The sequence below is a fragment of the Plodia interpunctella genome, chromosome 17, assembly GCF_027563975.2.
Source record: "Plodia interpunctella isolate USDA-ARS_2022_Savannah chromosome 17, ilPloInte3.2, whole genome shotgun sequence".
In the NCBI taxonomy this organism is placed as follows: Eukaryota; Metazoa; Arthropoda; class Insecta; order Lepidoptera; family Pyralidae; genus Plodia; species Plodia interpunctella.
Window position 1 is genome coordinate 4,496,996 of NC_071310.1, and position 9,918 is coordinate 4,506,913.

General features: G+C 33.2%; 1 protein-coding gene across 6 annotated transcripts in view; it reads right to left on the minus strand.

Moving 5' to 3' along the window:
• Positions 1 to 7,769, minus strand: part of LOC128677215 (nephrin-like) — an 87,057-nt gene extending 79,288 nt beyond the window's left edge. For 2 of the 6 annotated variants that reach the window (XM_053757902.1, XM_053757898.1), the window contains exon 1: positions 7,606 to 7,760. The gene's annotated coding sequence lies outside the window, so the exon portion shown is untranslated. Of the gene's footprint in view, positions 1 to 7,507 lie in introns of all 6 variants that reach the window. The other 4 variants (XM_053757900.1, XM_053757899.1, XM_053757897.1 and 1 more) reach the window with 4 other exon arrangements.
• Between the last annotated feature and the right edge of the window lie 2,149 nt (positions 7,770 to 9,918).

Genomic DNA, 9,918 nt, shown 5'->3' on the forward strand with positions numbered 1-9,918 from the left:
TTAAAAAATGACATACTTAATCGAAACTAATCAAAGGGTCTAAAAGGAAAAAACAAATGTATTCTAGTGATGTCATAGTATACCTACAAGGCTAATAATTTTTTTTTTGACAAAATCTATATAATATTTGATATATATATAAAACCAGGTTGTAATTATGAAAAAGAAATTAATGACACTATATGTAAGACAGTAAACTGGTTGGAGTCCAATAATTTATATGTTAACTTGGCAAAAACTACCTATTTGCAATATATTAATAAAAATGGTAGACCTCAAGACCTGTCCATAACGTATAATGGAGAACAAATTGCAGAGTGTGTTTCGACAAAGTTTCTAGGAATCACAGTTGATAAACATTTGTCGTGGAAAGAACACGTTGAAAACGTGTGTCAAAAAATAAACCGGTTTGTTTATGCTCTATATCGGTTAAGGAACACTTGTGGCCAAGAAACAGCACTCCTTGCCTACCATGGCTATGTTTGCTCCATTTTACGGTATGGACTCGTCGTTTGGGGAAATTCAGTGGATTTAAATGATGTCTTTCTTATACAGAAAAAATGTGTGAGAGCTTTATGTGGCGCTAGACCATTGGATAGCTGTAGACAATTATTTCAGAAATTAAAAATTTTGACATTAGTTTGTATGTACATATTGGACATTTGTATTTTTGTAAAGATGAATTTAGAATTATTTACAAAGTTGCCGTACCCTTCTGGATTAAGATACCCAAATCGTTTAGTTGTACCACCTCACACTACCACGTCTTTTAGAAAAAATAGCTATAATATGGCGGTAAAGATATACAACCATTTGCCAGAGAGTTTAAAGTCACTGCCATTTACGAAGTTTAAAAAACAACTTCATACTTTTCTGGTCACCCATTGTTTTTACACCATTGACGAGTTTATTAGTTTTAAATTTTGACATAAGGTAGCGCCCTCAAATTTATTTATTTTATTATGTTGACTTCATTTTTTAATCCTTGACATATTTTTATTTTATTTTTTATTTAATTTTTAATATACCTAACCTAACATTTGATTATTAATTAACTAGAACTTTTTATGTATTTTTAAATAAATAACTTTAAACATTTGCATGCCAATTGTTGGCGCAACACGCTTGTCCGATTTAAAGACATATTTGTCCTATACATGTATATATACCGTGTTTGTGTGCAAATAAATATTTCATTCATTCATTCATTCATTGAAATCAACATCGCCCTTTGTAATATTTTGTTCATATTTTAGATTTAATTTGTGTAATCGTGTTACCTGACTACGCTACGTTTAACAGAATCTAATTTCCGTGAATGTCGGCTAAATATTTCGAATAACTAAAACAATAAAGCTATTTCGGCGCTCGTTGATTTGAAGAAGAAATATTTACCAAAATTGACGTCGCCCGAGGCTCAAATTCAGGGCATTTGTCACGGCGGTGTCTGAACTTTGTGACTTGTGACTTTGTGACCAATTACTTCAAATTCCATTAAAGGCTGTCAACAAATCAAAATAATGTTATTCTGTTATTCCACTGAAGTTGTCTGTGTTTAATTTAAACGCTGAAAAAGACGGGTTAAATCAAATGACTACGTTTTTTTGGGATACTAGTACTCAAATCGTGGCCTTAAGTTATTTTTTTATCAATAAATAATTTTAATAAGTTCAATATTATTTTTTTAAATATTTATAGTCAAAATAAACTGTAATAATGATCTATTTGTATTTATTTCTTTCGTATGAACCTTGCTAAAAGACGTGAGGAAGAAGGATTATAAAAAATCCATATCTATTCTTAATTTCTTCTCTCATACTTCTTCTTCCTATAGTCGACCGTTCTATATGCAACAAACAGAAGTTAGCTCTTATACTAATATGAACGGTTAATTTGACAGACACATAATTATCACTGGTGTGAACTCTAATCCATTGATTAACTTTTCGGGTTTAAACACCGTGATCTAATCTTCACACAAGGCTTTAATGGTTCCAGTATATGTCTGTCTGATCCACCCTTTCTCGTCAATGTTTCATTAATCATTTGCTCACATTTCCGACGCATTGGCCCTTTTCATTCACATGACAGTTCATTCAGTTCATTCAACGCCGCCATTATTGGAATGTATAAGGCTTTATCGGTGCAAATGTCTATTCGGATCGTAAAACAAAAACCTTTCATAAAATGTTGCCGAGTATTTATTATCCTTAAATATTTTAAAACAATGTCTGTCCCGTCTATCCGTCTGTCTGTTCGCGATAAATTCAAAAACTAATGAACGGATTTTCATGCGGTTTTCGCTAATAAATAGTGTGATCCCTGAGCAAGGTTTAGGTTTAGTACAATTTATTATGTTTTTACCCGAGCGAAGCCGAGACGGACCGCTGCTAGTTATATTCCAAACAATATTTATTGCAAATAAAATAATAAAAAAGTATTATTTATTTTTACTATTAAACTCATTAAAATACACACACAGCACAGAACATGTGAACATAGGTGCTTACCCATAGCCAGTGAAATATGTAAGTTTAAGTGTTCTTTTGTAAATAATGTAAACTTATTAATTTTTACAAATTAATAATATTTATCTTTGATTTACAACTGGTTGGACCCGAAACGCTCATAGCATTCATTGGCATATCTGATGACATTCAAACATTTAGTTACAAACAGGACAAGTAGAATAAAATGTTAAAAAAAACCCTACCACCTTTTTCTCGGGAGGGTTTTCTAGCAAGGGTCATGCCCTCGAGGACTTGATACGATTGTTAGCATTTGCCGAGAAGAAAACAATTGGTAAATATAATATTACCGCATATACGACTCCAGAGATTGCCTCGGAGTCTCCTCCAAACGTTTTTAGATTATATCACGCTATTTTCTTTTCTTTGTAGAAATTTTTAACTTTTTAAAATCAAGTTTTAAAAATATTGTTATTTCGTAATGTCTTGTAATATTTTATTATGTTTTAGTTTGACAATTCTGTATTAAAATAGATACGTAAACATATTTTAACATATAAGCAAACTCAAATATATTTCGTGTACAAAATCAATATACGTGGGTTTTTCAACTATACTGTTAAAAATAACGACTCGTTTAAATGGTAAAAGGTATTTTTTTTTTCTTGGAAGTATTCATCAATCCCACTCCTTTTTTTATAGTTGTTGATTGTATAGGTGAGTTACACCAGTCGACTTTGACGAAAATTTTAACCTGCGCAGAAAATGCAAAGTACGTCAAGTTTTCAAACGACGGCGGTGGCGCGTAGATTAATGTTAACGTTAAAGTTGCCTGGTGCAACACACTCTATGACAATAGATAAATAAATCCCATAATGATATCCGATTAATGGAATATTATATGTTACATCTAGTTTATCTCCCGATTATCACAAATGGCTTCCACCGTTCCATTATCTTCTCCTCATAATTAATATCAAATGTATGTATCTACTACCATAAATGCTGTTTCGGAGGCCATTTAGTTGGATTTAAGACTTTAATACGAGGGTCGTAAAGCCGAAATTGGTAATAAACTATGTTAAGCAGGAGGGATTTGACAGCGATGCTAATATTCTATCATGAGTTTGGTAACATATTTTTCATCATTTATACAATAATAAGTAAACTATTTGTGAAGATGATAATTAAGGGAGGGTTCAGTTAACTTTGACGTTAACTTTATTCTGCGCGCAGACATGTTTAGATAAAATGGCGTTATTAATGTCAAAATTGAGTGATTCAACCGAATCTAAGATGATAATCAATACGTTATTGCATTGACGTGTAATTTCCAAACCTCGATGAGACATAAATTTTGAATTTAAATTAACTTTGTGAATAGCACCGACAAATTTGACGTTGATTTTAACCGGCGCACCGCTAATGTTTAGACAAAATTGCGTACTATGCGTTTTTCTGCGCACGTTAAAGTTAACGTCAAAGTTGACTGTTCAACTCGCCCTAATTTACTTAGTTGCTTATTACTGTTTCCCAAACAGCTCTTTTTTGCAAAAAAAAATTGTAACCTGTTTGTAACTATTGTACCAAAATTTGAAGAAACAAACTGGTCTTGGCTTTACAAGTCCTCTACTCCACCTGAGCTGAATAGTCAATGTGACTGCTAGCAGAAGAGGCTACTAATTGGTATCTAATTGATAAATATTAGAAAAACAGCTTTTGCAATTATTTATTTATTAATTTATTTCGTACATTATATGTTACACTATCATTACAGGTGCTCTCAATGCAAGATCTAAAATTACACATGGTTTCTACCATAACATATTATATACAATGTAGCTCTTGTGAACTTTGTCAAAGACGACCAAATAAGTCTATTTGAATTGAAGCTTCATTTAGGACCCTCGGTGCTCTAGTGAGAGGAGGTCAGAGGAATTACATAATAAAGTACTCTTAATGAACAATTTAATTCAATTACAAAACATTTTCTATAGATACCCTTTGTATCTCAGGGTGTGTGTTCGTATAAACTAACACTCTTGTCAATGACTGTAGCTTTTAAGCACTCCGGATACCCTCATTATAGCGTATAACTTTGAGCAACACCTGGTCCTCAAAAGGGATGATAAGTGGTGTATAGTACCTGTCTGTTGCTGAATTACTATTACAAAATTTTCACAGAATAACAAGTTTTAGTATCAGAGTTTAAAATGTGCAACGTTATTTAGTAAATTGGTTTCACATGCACAGTGTCGTGGTATTACCGTATCTTTCAGCGTTAAACTTCTTGGAAAAAGTGAATGATAAATCTGATTTATTATAGATAAATGGAGCTAGGTTTTAATAGTATAAATACATATACAGTGAAATTATTTTGTATTAAAATGTTTTACTTTCAGGGAAATTTTGAATATATCGTTGGAACAGAATATCGAACATGCCAAGAGGAATATAAAGGAAGTAGACATAATACGAGTTAAATCCACAAGTAAACACCAAAAATGGTCCTAAAATGTCGATCAGTGGGAATGATAATAGACTTTTCACATTTGTAACTGGTAAATGTAGTGAAATTCCACAGTACGGTAACAGTAAGATTCATGGAGTGGACGTCAGGGGTGGCAGTCGACTAATTTGTCCGCCCGGTCCGACAGAAAACGGAAAAGGGTCCTTTCAGAATTCACCTAATTTCTTCTAATCTCGGCTGTAGATCGCGCGATTAATGATCATGGCGAATTTTGAGTCAATTTTGAAAAATTAACTGTATAATTTAATGACTTGTTTTGCGAAAATATAAAATAGGTACTAGAAGCCCGTCCCGGCTTCGCTTGGGTAGAAACAAAATAAATTATATACATCTTTTGGTAAGAACCACATGAAAATCCGTGCAGAAATGCCATATCGTGGTATTTTTATTTTATATAATGTTTATACGTCTCGTATCCGGAATAACAATGAGGGTTTTAATGAGCGTCAGAGCCAATATATTATTATAAGTAGTACTTAAAATAAATCAACATGATCACAAATAGGCGTCTTTAACTACTAGACCGCCATTGCTTCTGTTTTTAAACGGAATCTTAAAACAATTTCAATTTCTAGACTTACACCTAGTTACAGCCTGTTCATGATTACGAGCTGGCTGAGTTTGCTACCTCGAGATAACACGACTAAATTACGGTAGCGGGTTATTATCTTTTCACCGTAAGGTAAGTAGAATAACATTTATTTTGCAACATTGTAAAAATTACTATAGCGCGAAGATTATAATTTTGCAAATCCAGGAACGTGATTTTGATGCGCTAATTGAATTGTGTATAATTAACGTAAGCGTACCTAGAAATTTATATATAGATAGTTTTATATATTGTATTTTACTATGTATTTATATACATAATGAATTACATTATTAGGTTATCCTAATAATGTAAACATAAAACTTACAAATATGAAACTAAGTAAAATGTCATTATTTTTATATAGAAATTAGACCCGCGAACGAAAATGGCGTGTTAAAATGTGTTTTGTACACTTTTAGCAGTGGGTTGGTGGTGGGAGGTGCAGGCATAGCTAGCCATTACTTTGTATAAAACAATTGCAGTCTGTCTGTTCTTATGTATACTTAGATCTTTAAAACTACGCTCGAGAAGACTGTTAGTAGAAGACTAGTTATTTATAAATATTAATATATTTTTACGCAGGATTAATGCCATAAAAACAACTGTAGTACATCCTATTTATTTAACTTGAAAGTTTGAGATAACGAAATAACATTTGTTAATTTACTCGACAGCAACAGAATGGTCTTAAATTAAATTCAGTACAAGGGTGGAATGAAGCCTAAACAACAAACGCACAGTGACACACTACACAAAGTATCGTCTTTTATTTTATATCTCTAACTAATTTCCTACTAATATTATAAATACGAAAGTATGTGGGGATTCATGTGTGTATGTATATGAGTATGTTACTCCTTTACGCAAAATCTACTGAACCGATTGATATGAAATTTGGTGCACTGGTAGAATATAAACGATAGTGTACAAACCCATAGGGTAAATAACACATAGGGTACCTTTTATCCCAAAATTCCCATGTGACCGAAGCCCGGGGCACAGTTAGTAAAATATAAATGCGTCCATATCATCATCGATTTTCTACACTCATGTTTTTTTAAAATAAATTTCTATAATGTAATACTACGTCGATGATATGTTGTTATAATAGAACATTTAGCCCGTTGCCTATCGGCACGTATCTACGGTACGTGCTCCCAAGTGCTAGTCTAAGTAATAGGTGTCGCTTATTATACCTACTAGGTGCGCCCCGGGGCTTCGCTTCCGTGGGAATTTCGGGACAAACAGTATGCAATGTGTTATTCTAGATTACATTCTACCTATGTACCAAATTTCATAACCATCCATCCATAGTTTTCGCGTGAACTATAGGTATACATCATCACAAACTTTCATTAGCAAGATATACATACTATAGTAAGTTACGCTATACTCTACCTGTATTACTAATCTGAAACCTGGCCAATATTCAGTAAAGTAACACTTTTCAAAAGCCTCACACTACCAGTGGAAAAATTTTTTTTTAGTATATATAACAATGGTTTCTAAAAAAATAAATATGAAATAGTTAGAATTTGCCATATTATATTTATTAATGTCTCTAGGGTCGTTGTGGGCTTTGGTCATAATTATATTCCACATTATTAATTTTTTAATTAATCAATGTATGCTGTTTAGCATAATTCGAATAATAAAAATTGAATAATGAACTATATTCATACGATACCCTTCCAGGATTCATTCGTTATGACAATTTTGCTGCATTCACGTATTTTTAATTAATTTGTGTGTTAACCATTACCAGATAGTAAATTAAAATGAAATATAATCATTTTTAGAGATTATATTTTGTTTAACTGATTTCATATAATAAACTCTGCTTATAATTTATACACACAAATTATAAGCGAATATGAGTTCAAAATAAATTCGATCCCATAGAATATTTCTATTTACACAAAAATATTTTTCCGGCGCCTCAAGCGGTCCTACAATCACGTTTCGGCTTTGAACTTTGATAAGGGGTTAAAAGATTTCCCATGAAAATTCCTCACAATTATATTTAATATAAACCAGGTACCACAGACTAGAAATTTCCAAATACTGAAATATTATTTGCACAAAATCACTATTATAACGTTTTACTTTATTTAGTCTGTACCGCGCGAAGCACGGACCGGCCGCGACAAGCCGCGACCATTCGCGGCGAACTGCGAAGGAACACTGATTCAGCATTGGCCAGCATTTTCCAAGGTGAGTAATTCGGAGTGATTCGGGCACCGTCGGCAACACTCGGCGAGCTCATCTAGATATTCGATTGTGAAAGAAAATTCATATTTTCATGAACAACGTATTCTCTAATTGAAAAGGTACTAGGAGTATCAAGGGCTTTTAAAATATTTTCAAGTTTCCTAGAAAAAATGTAACGAAGAATGTTAAAAGAAATTTTACTTTAATATATAATATTAGGTTTTTCAGAAGTCAAACGCTGTTTTTTCTAAACAAGCGACATTGAAAACTATGTTAGCTTCTAACCTAATTGAAATATAAATTAATTTAAAACAAATTGTACTGAATCACAAACAAAGATGACAAAAAATATCTTTGAGGCTTTATATAATTTTCTTATTAGTAATAACAGAAATAGAGGCAGGCCTTGGACGCCATGGTCTTAAGAGATTTTGACAAGAGGTGAATGAAAAAAAGCTCTTGTTTTTAGCCATCACCGATTTTACTTAATAGCTTATGAAGGCGGTATACCTGTGGCGTGTGTTTACCGCCTAGAAATAGGACCACTCTATATCCTCCCGTGGGTGTCTCCAGAGGCGACCAAGGGACACATAGCCTTGGCTGCTGATAGGGAATAATAGCATTCCTAGTCGGTTGTAAAGTCACAGAATCTTCGAAATTTTAAGGCTATTTCTTTCACACTGACCCTGGACTTCGCGGCGTCACAACCCCGAACTTGCGGTAACGAAAGAGAGATGGCCATATACGATAGGTTTTAAATGTTTCGCCGAAATTAATGCTGGGTTTTTACGAATTCAATTAATTCGGACTCAACGCTGCGTTAAAAATCAATTTTGCCAGTACATCCGGGTTCCTCATTTTTCCGGACAAGCTGTGTTTCTACCAAATAAATTAATTACTTGTGTGTTTACATGTACAATGTGTGGTGGTCGGTTTAGGCGCCCTTTTGCGATTTGCCGCATACATGCTTAATAAACATCAATTTTTAATTTGCTGTAAATCATACACGAGATAGTCACGAATAAAATAGTTAATGAGTGTGCAGATTTCGAGATGTTTTTCCACTATTTTCCAGCATTTTATGTTCTCCCTTTGCAGCCTCAGCCACAAAGCTTTATAGCTTGGAAAGGCTGAAAACGAAAGAAAAAGCGACTTATCTCTCTCTCTTTCTCATCTCCGCAGTGATGTGGCGAAACCTGGGACAGCGTCAAAAATAAACTTAAAATACTGAATATTCAGCTGTTTTCTGTGAACATTCGTCTGCCAATCTGACTTCAACTTTCCTTGAGAATGCTGTTGTTTCTTGTCAGCTGTCTTGACTGCATGTCCCTTAGTCGACTAGTAAGATATACAATGGTCCTACACGCCACAATAAGTAATAATAATAACGAAGTAAAATATGAACATACGTACAACAAAAAGTGTAACATGAAACTCTTGGAATTAAAGCGATTACAACGTTCTGTATATAGATAAAGGCAAAACAACTGAAAAACATAATCAATTTGCTATCAACAAAGTTAGATTCAGCCGGGATTAACATGTCATTAGGCTACTATATTAGGTGAAGGGTAGACCACGGAATTTGTACCACCACAATATTAAATCCAAGGCAACTTGGACCGAAAAGTTTGCAAACACAAAAATAATTAACCTTCCGAAATTACAATGTATTTTTGGTACCTAACTAGAATGTTATTTATTGATGTGAAGTATTTCAAAATTTTTAATGGTAATACACTAGAACTTTATAATTGACTTGTAGTTCTGCCCTAGAATAGTCATAAATCCATATCTAGCCGTTGCTGTTGTATGAGGCGAGTAAGGGACATAAAGCATTGTTATTGTTAACCATTAGCCACCTAGCTAATGGTTAACAATAGCATTAATAGGCACAAGAGAATCATCAATTTTTTGTGTTTTATTACACTGACTCGGAAGTCACTGACGCCGCTGAGTCGGAACTCAGCGGCGTCACAGCACCGCCGAACGAAAAGATTATAAACTATTTAATATTGAATTACATCACTAAAATTTTACGAAAATGAGTGACAAAATATCTTCACATACACTTCCATATATATTCGGTTAATGTCGTTAATGATCATAAACTTGTC